Source organism: Tenrec ecaudatus, chromosome 9 (genome assembly GCF_050624435.1).
Source record: "Tenrec ecaudatus isolate mTenEca1 chromosome 9, mTenEca1.hap1, whole genome shotgun sequence".
Classification (NCBI taxonomy): domain Eukaryota; kingdom Metazoa; phylum Chordata; class Mammalia; order Afrosoricida; family Tenrecidae; genus Tenrec; species Tenrec ecaudatus.
Genome location: NC_134538.1, coordinates 111883718 through 111893185, shown reverse-complemented (window position 1 = coordinate 111893185; position 9468 = coordinate 111883718). Strand labels below are relative to the sequence as shown.

General features: G+C 40.2%; 1 pseudogene; it reads left to right on the top strand.

The window, feature by feature from the left end:
* The first annotated feature begins 2502 nt into the window (after positions 1-2502).
* On the top strand, positions 2503-2844 carry LOC142456484 (large ribosomal subunit protein P1 pseudogene; annotated as a pseudogene).
* Positions 2845-9468: the final 6624 nt, after the last annotated feature.

Here is a 9468-nt window from a genome sequence, read left to right as displayed (position 1 = left end):
AGCTTGTGGTTTCAAACCGCCAACAGTGCCAATCACAGCCCAACAAGTAACCACTACACCACCTGGACTTCTACTTGGCAGAAACAATAACTTTTAAAAAGGACAGGCATGCCTATTGGCTTTACAGACTTTACTGCGAATGCCACAGAACATAATGCTTTGACAAAACTCAGGGACTGACTTGCTAAATTATGAAAGCCTACAATTCCGAAAGAGGATGTAAACGGAACCACCCGGAAAGTTCTCTCTATGGGGAACAGGACAATGTCGTGAGCAGCGTACAGTCTACATGGCGATCCTAGTGACAGATTTCACCCCAGGAACAATGCACACCAATTAATCTTGGCATTTGAAGAAGAGGCTGGCCAAACCACAGCAGAGTCCCCTAAGTTATGGCTGAGCATACATTTTATGAATGCTGCTTGAAACATAAAAGAACAGTGCAATGAAAATCAAAGCCATGTTAGCAATTACAGCTACCCAAGGAATTCACCATCAATATGAGCAATTAATTTTCCAAATTGGTACCAAAGTAAGTCTTCTCAACCAAATGTTACTGAAAAACAACAAAATATCCACATGTGGAAGTAAATATGTGTCAAACCCTACCCTCACAGTCACACAAAAATTAATTCCAGATGGATGACAGAATTAAATGCAAAAGTTCAAATAATAGAATTTTCAGAAAACTGGAGACTTTTTATGATGAGGGGCACATAAATTCATGTCAACTTGATAAGTAAATACAGTAAAATCCAGTACTCGACTGAATCAGTACTCGGCATAATTGGATTTGGACACAAATGTCGAGAAAATTCTGCATCGGAATTTGAACAAAACATTGGAATCCAAAACCCCCTCCCCTCCCCCACTCACATGATTTGTTTCGGTCACTCAGTGTTAGTTGACTTTGTTAGTAAGCATTGTTTAATCCTTTTGTGGCTGTGTTCCAAGTGTTTTGCTATAAATTTCTTAGTTTTTGTGGTTTTGTACTGTTTTTAGATTTTAAAAACATGGGTCCTGAAAGTTTTTTGAAAGAATCATTATGATAAGGAACTGGTTAACCAACTTATCGATACTGTTGATGATACAGTAATTAAGAAAGCAGTTCAGGAAACTCTAATAGCAGGCCACATTGGGCAGATTTTTTTTAAGAGAAAGGCAGCCAGGTCCTAGAGAAAAAAGGTAAAGGGAAAAAAAACTCCTGAAAAACAGCCACCAGTTAATTTTAAGGAAGAGAATTCCTCTTAGTGGTTGAGGACAGATTAATCTGCTTTCAGTTATTTCTGTATATTTCAGTTATTTCTGTATCGCGTCCCGATGCTCATTCGAGACTAGATTAGAGATCTGGCATCTCTGACCGGGGATGGAGTCTAGCCTGTCAATCAGGGCACAGCCGGATGCTGCCTCCTTGTGCATGTGACCTTTCTCATGGAGATGCTGGGAACTTCCTCTCTTTCTTCCCTAAGAGGAAGGACACACTCTCTCTTTCACCTTCCTGTGGAGGAGACACACTCAGAGAGCTAGAGGAGCCATGTGGGTGCCAGCGCCAGAGCTGAGATGCTTCCACCACAGACTTTTCTCCCACCAGCCTGTGGGTTCCTGCATTCGTCATCATTGCATGTACTGCATGAGTCTCAAGAGGAATGTATGGACTAGTATTGGACTTATGGGCTAATAATGGAACTATGGACTTGATCTGGACTGGACTGGGCTGTTTCTTAATATACAATTACTCTTTGATATAAAGCGCTCTCTTACACACGAGTGTTCCTGGATTTGTTTTTCTAGTCAACCCGGACTAACACAGGTATGTAACAATTTTTTAGACAGGTTAGAGAATACACGGGTAAAAAGAAAATAGACTTCATTGAAATTTAAATTTGCTGCTCAAAAATTGGGTAATATTTTTTAAAATATAGGTAATCCACAGACTGTGAGAAAATATTCAGAAACTTGTTTCTGCCAAAGAACTCACATTCAAAATAAAAAAACTCCTGCAGCTCAAAAGCAAAAACAAAAATAACTGAACTTAAAATCCCAACAAAATGATTAAAAAATAAATAAAATCAGCAAGTGACTTCAACACACACTTCACAAAGACATACAAATGACCAGTGAAGTGCAAATTAAAATCATACTGAGATACCATGGGTTTCTGAGGGAGGGGAGAGCGGAGAGGAGGGAGCAGGGAGGGAAGAGAGAAAAATGAGGAGCTAATATCAAGGGCTTAAGTAGAAAGCAAATGTTTTGAGGATGATGAGGGCAATAAATGTACACATGTGTCGACATTCAATGGATGGATGGATGGATTGTGATAAGAGTTGTATGAGCCCCCAATCAAATTATTTTAAAAAGTAAAATAAAATAAAATTGCTCTTTCCTCAGCTGCTGCTAAGGTGCACGGTCTTCCAAGGAAGCCAAGACTGCGTGGGGTGAGCCCCTCACTTCATGCGGTGACTAGCACCGCGCTGGCCGCCGCCAACCCACCCCTCGTGCACAATGGCCTCCGTCTCGGAGCTCACCTGTACCAATCGGCCCTCATCCTGCACTAAGACGAGGTGACCATCGCGGAAGACAAGATCAGCGTCCTCCTTAAGGCCGTGGGCGTCAACGTGGAGCCCTTCTGGCCTGGCCTGTTGGCCAAGTCCCCAGTCAAGGTCAACATCAGGGGCATCATCTGTACTGTGGGGGGCTGGTGGCCCTACCCCAGCTGGGGGTGCTGCACCAGCCGGAGGACCTGCCCCCGCCAGCTGCTGCCCCAGCTGAGGAGAAGAAAGTGGAAGCCAAGAAGAAGAGCCTGAAGAATCTGATGATGACATGGGCTTTGGTCTTTTGGATTAAACCCTCTTTTGTAACATGTTCAATTAAACAAATTGAACTTTGGGGGGGGGGGGAATAAGTTATCAGCTTACAAGTTTAGCAAGGCTATGAAGTGACTAGAACACCTGTTTTCTTAGATGAGAATACAAAATGGAAAGAGCCACTTGGTAGTTTCTTACAGTTAAAGAGATGCCTACTCTACTACTCAGTTTTCCTCTTCTTAAATTTTCCCTACAGGAAATAAAAACAAATGGACTGTAGACAGAAATAATGTATTAATGTGAAGCACCTGACTCTAATTGTTGTACTATGGCTGTGTCAGAGAATGACCTTGTTCCAGAAAATATACACTGAGCTATTTAGTGCCAACAGAACATGCTCTCTCCAAGTTACTATCGATTGCATCCACATGCAGCCACATACATGCATAGAGAGACTAATAAAGTTATTGGAGTCAAACATGAACTATTAGTGAATTTTAGTAATGGATATATAGGGGTTCCTTGTGCTAGTCTTGCAAGTTTTCCACAACGTTGAAAAAATAAAATTTACCCGCAAAACCTATTCAATAAATGGAAAATACAACAAATAGTACTACATCGAATTTAAGAATTCTTTAGAAGAAAACCTATTTCAACGCATCGATTGGGAAGTAGGAGAATATATGCATACTCACTTTTTATTAACCCTATAAGCCTGAATTTTCAATTTCAGAAAACAAATTTTGTTTTTATTTACTTTTATAGTTATCAATATATATTTATACAATAAATTAAATGTTACAAAAACGTCACACTCAATGTTATAGGGTTATGCAATGCTGAATGAAAAAGACCTATAAGACATGGATATCTATTTTCGTCATAGGACAGATAAGGTATTTGTTTAATCAGCATGTAAAATGAACTGTGATAAAAACGACAGTAAAATACAAAATTTAATTGGTAAGCAGAAGGGGTATTTACCTCTGCCTGGAAAATTCAGGGTCGCTCAAGAAGTAGAGCTTTACATAGCTCTACTTTACGTAGCTTTAAGGAAGTGTGTTACTTTCCCAACTAACTGCTTTCATAAAATATTTGCTGTAACAATTGGGATGGTTAGCAATACAAATGCAGGGTGTCAACAATCCCCTAGGATCTCAACACATAACCAGAAGTAGCAAACAAAGGAGCAAGGTATTCGAACAGTAAGAAGATGGTGAAGAAAGGCACTGAGAAGCAAAGGGTGGAACGTGCAGGAATTTCTTTATGAATTTAATTTCATAACAAGGGCTCTGGTGCTTTAGTAACACGAGTCAAATCATAGCATGTGTCAAGTGATTTGGGATTAGGAAAGATGCGGGGTGAGGAGGATAGCTAGGTCCTATAGAAAGTCAGGTAAGGGGTTAATATAACCATCCATGCAAGTGGGTAAGACGATTTGTTAAAAGACCAGGCAGAAAAGAATGATGCTCCTCAACCATTTCTCTAGTCTACTCTCCTCTAGTCATACAAAGGTTCAAGGTGATCGTTGGGTTGTTAGGCAGACTAATAACCATGAAGTGTGCTCACAAAACTTTTTATCAGGTTTATTTTTTTAAATCATTTTATTGGGGGCTCATACAACTGTTATCACAATCCATACATCCATCCATTGTGTCAAGCACATTTGTACATTTGTTGCCATCATCATTCTCAAAACATTTGCCTTCTACTTGAGCTCTTGGTACCAGCTCCTCATTTCCCCCCTCCCTCCCCACGCCTCCCTCCCTCCCTCATGAACTCTTGATAACTTATAAATTATTATTATTTTATCATATAGTACTCTGTCCAGCGTCTCCCTTCACCCACTTGTTGTTGTTCGTCCCCCTGGGAGGTTTTATGTAGATCCTTAGGTCTACTCACTCCGCACTAGGATGAAGACAGTTGGACAGCGCCGGAAACTCTTCTGTTTGTCTCCAAACTCACTGCCACGGAATCCTTTCCAACTCAGAGCAGCCCTTTAGGACACGGTGCAACAGCCCCCTGGGGGTTCCTAAGACTGTGAATCTTCATGGGGAGTAGACGGCCTCATCTTTCCCCTTGCCAACCGACCTTGTAGTTAGCAGCCCAACATCAAAAAGCCACCAGGGCTCCTTAAAAGGCCTTAAAGAAAATGCCTTTCCAAGTCAATGTACTAAGGGGTGGGGGTGGGCGAGAAGAGTCTAGGCTCAAAGCACGTCGTTTTTCCAAAAGTCTCTTTCTCCAGATTCAGAAATAAAATTTTTGACTGTGGCTACTTTATTGTGTGACTGGGGTGACTTCATTGTGTCAAACTTCATAGTGAACTGTACATTTGACATATAGTTGTAATTTTCATAAAGACCTCCTCTCTAGGGTGAAGGCTGAAAGCAATTTATTGATTCTTCTCTCCTTCACCAATAGCTTCGCCAGCGGTCCAGCTGGCAATCTTTGATATTTAGATTCAAATAGTACTGATATAACAGATATAAATGTAGTCCAATAAAGTAGGGCAGACATTCTTAAATTTACTTACCAATGTTCACATTCACATATGTTCTCATTCACAAGGAGCTAAAGTTTTAGGTCGTATACAAGGAGGTTAAGCATGCTCTGACATTTTGGGGGCAAAACCAAGCAATATATCATTATATATTTCTGTTGAACGTCTGACAAGAACTTTTTAATGCAAATTTTGATTGAGGATTTCTCTATTTTTCAGGAAAAAAAACTATAGAGATAAATGAGGGGAAGGAACAGAGCCGATTCTCTAGGGACACCGTATTATAGGGCATTCTGTGCAATCCATTACACAGAAGAAAACACTGTTGTACAGTCGAATGCTCCCATGGCAACCCTGTGTCAGAGTAGAACCGTGCTCCATCCAGTGTACAGTAGTTGATTTTTCAGTGGTAGATCGCTAGACATTTCTTCTAAGACATCTCTAGGTAGACCCAACCTGCCAATCTTTTGGTGTGCAGCTGAGCACATTAATTAAGCCAGTGGAAAATCTGAACAAGACGCTGTCTATACACTCTTTAAGCTGTCAAACAAAAGACACATGAAGAACTATACCGGTTCCCATCGATCTTATTACATTCCATAATTTTGTAACTACTAGCACCCATCTCATGACTGTAGACTGCTTTTTTACATGTACCATAAATCATGTTATTGGGGGTTCTTAGAGCTCTTGTAACAAGCCATACATCAATTGTATCAAGTACATTTGGACATATGTTGCCATCATCCTTTTCAAAATATTTTCTTTCTACCTGAGACCTTGGTATCAGCTCCTCTTTTTTCCCCTCCTTCCCCCACCTTCCCACCCTCCCGAAGGCTTAATACATGATAAATTGTTTTTATTCTCATATCTTACACCACCTGGTATCTCCCTTCACCCGTGTTTCTGTTGTTTGTCCCTGCCCCCGGGCGGGAGTGTTATACATTGATCTCCTCCCACATTCCCCTACCCTCATGGTATCACTACTCCCATTCCTGTTCTTGAGAGGTTTATCTGTCCTGGATTCTGTGTGTTAAGAGGTCTTATCTGTACCAGTGTACATACTCTGGTCTAGCCAGATTTGTAAAGTAGAATTAGGGACAAGACAGTGAGGCGGGGGAGCATTAAAGAACTAGAGGAATGTTTTGTGTTTCATCAGTGCTACACTACACCCTGGCTGACGTGTCCCTTCCTTGTGACCCTTCTGTAAGAGAATGTCCAATTGTCTATAGATGGGCTTTAGGTCTCCACTCCAACCCCCCTAGATTGCTTATTTTTACTTCTCTTAACTTCCAACCAAACACTGGAATAGAATTAGGAAATGACAGCCAACAGCTAAGGCTTAAGTGAGACTGATCTGCCGTGACTCTCCGCTCCATTTGTCAACTATGCAGCACTAGATACGTGACTTGGTCTCTCAGGACTTCAGTTTCCCCATGACTGGAAATAAAATATTGTTCTCTCTAAAAAAATTTCAGTTGATATAATGTAGGAATCCTCAAACTTTTTAAACATGGGGTCAGTTCACTGTCCCTCAGATCCATTAAAGGGTTGGACTATAGTTTAAAAAAAAAACTATGAAAAAATTCCTATGCACACGGCATATATCTTATTTTGAAGTGAAAAAACAAAACGGGGCAAAAACACCCGGCAGGCTGGATAAATGTCCTCGGCGGGCGGCATGTGGCCCGTGGGCTGCAGTTTGAGGATGCCTGATTTCATGTATAAGTGAATGTGACGTTGTTAAGAGATTAATTGTGTTTGATAGACACTCTCCATGGGACATAGCACGTCATAAGCATGATGTTGTTGTTTTTAGGTGCCACTGAGTCAGTTCTGACCAGGATGGCCCTGTACACAACAGAATGAAACACTGCCCCGTCAGGTTCCAGTCTCACAATTGTTCCCATGCTTGAGCCCATGTTTTCAGGTTCTGTGCCGATCCATCTGGTGGAGGACCCTCTGCTTGCTAACAAGCATGATGTCCTTCTCCAGAGACTGACCTCTCCTGAAAAATCACACACATGGGGGCCCCACAGCTGGCTATGCAGTTAGTACATCTTTGTACAAAAACACAATAAATATTCCTGAGTAGGAAGAAGGAGTCAGGAGGTAGATAGGCACTAAAAGAATCAAATTACTAAACAAAAGGGGGAAAAATTCACAAAACAATTTTTTTAACTTCTGTTGCCCCATGACATTCTATCCTTTAACCTCCAAAAAGGGAGTTGAAAAAAATAAATACATAAAGTAAATAAGGATGGAGTGATTTAGACCTCAGTCCTTGCTTGCCATCTGAGTTTGGTGACATTCCAAAGAACACAGGCCTAACATTGAGAAAATCAGCCAATGTACTCAAGCTGATCAGTGGTGATGAACAAGAAATTAAACTAGAGCTTGTTTTGTGCCAAGTCACTTTCTAGGCTAATGAACAACTACAAAACCAATCCCCGAGAACAAATGAAACACCAAAGACGATACTCATAAAATAAACTTAGAAGACATAATTGAACTTAAAGTAGCTCTTTGAGGAAAAACAAAAACCATCGTCATTATCATTAAATCGACATTATTTCTAAAGCAGAATGCACGGTTTCTCTCTTCAATCAAAACACTAGTGAAGGAGACCATTCTTTTCTAACTACTCAACATATTTTCTTCTACCACATTCTATCAAATGCCACAGTAACCAGCAAGTATTTCAGAATGCTTTCCATGGTTCCCTAAAATCCTATACAGGCTCAATTATTGTCTGTTAAAACACCATATTATATACTATCTCCAATGGCATATACATATCATAATCATATATCCACAGAAATTTGCATTGCCCAAATTTCTATAATCAGAAAAATGCTGCCTTTAAACATTAAGTACCTCAGCCACAATGTAAGTGTGCAAACGAACACTATGAGATGCTACACCAACAAAGTAATAATGGACAGGCCATTTCCTGAGCGAAGCTATACCACTGTGTACCTGAAAAAGCACCCAGCTTTTCAAAACCCTGAACACTCAGGTAACAGTCACGTCTTACTGACTGATGGTAACCAATTTCAAGAGGATTCATCCTTGAGCAATGATTGCTGGTGTTTATTTGAAACTTTTATTATAAAACTTCTATAGTTTTTTTCTGTTTCAATGAGTTTCAAAATTTCCAATTCATTTAACTTTGTCACCTAGCAGATTATAGTCTCACACAATTCAGTTTTTACTTAATTGGTATCTTGGGAATGTGGGAATTTTCACAGAAGCGTTAAAGGCAAGTCACTAGGGACTGGGTCTCTAAATAATCTTATATTTCTTACCCTCCAGCCAGCAGGAGAACATTCCAAAACCAAACTCACTGCCACTGAGTCAATTCCAGCTCACAGTGACCTTACTGGACAGCAGAAATGACTCCGTAGTTTCTAAGATTTTTAACTGTTTATGGGAGTAGAGAGCCTCCTTATCCCTAGGAGAATGCTACAGGTGGTTTGATAGGAAGGTAAGATGAAAATAGAAACAAGAAATAGAATTTATACAAGTACTTTTAAACATCTAGCATAATATCTACATCAGCACTGTCCAACAGATATATAGCACAATATATAATACAAGTCACATTAAAAAAATTAAAAACAGGTCAGTTTACTTTAATAATACATTTTATTTAACCTAATATCATCATTAATATAATTTCAACCTAATATTCATCATTCAAAGGTAATGAATAGTCATTTCTCCAGAAAAGTGACCAGGAAACACTTTAAAGTTGGCCTGAAATGGAGGGGACATTGTGTAAATATAGCTCTGTTATTCTAAAACCTTTAGCTTATGTTTTCAGAAGTCAGCCTGATAAAATGAATGCACACAAATCCGACCAACGGAAGTCTGCTTCAGATCACAGCTCGTATTCATCTGCAGTGGAAAAGAGTAAAGTTCACAGCGTGAACCCAGCCTGAGTAATTATCTCCACTGATCGAATGACAAACACGCTGGCACCCATGCCATTTGGCGTGTGCGTCATGGGACACAAAATGTAAACAAAAGCCAGAGTCAGGAGGAAAACAGCTGCCACAGAGGTAATGTCGTAGAGGCCCTCTCTCCCTTTCCCACTGAAAGCAAAACAAACCCACTGCCATCAGGTAGACTGTGACTCACAGAGAATGAACATTAGCCCAA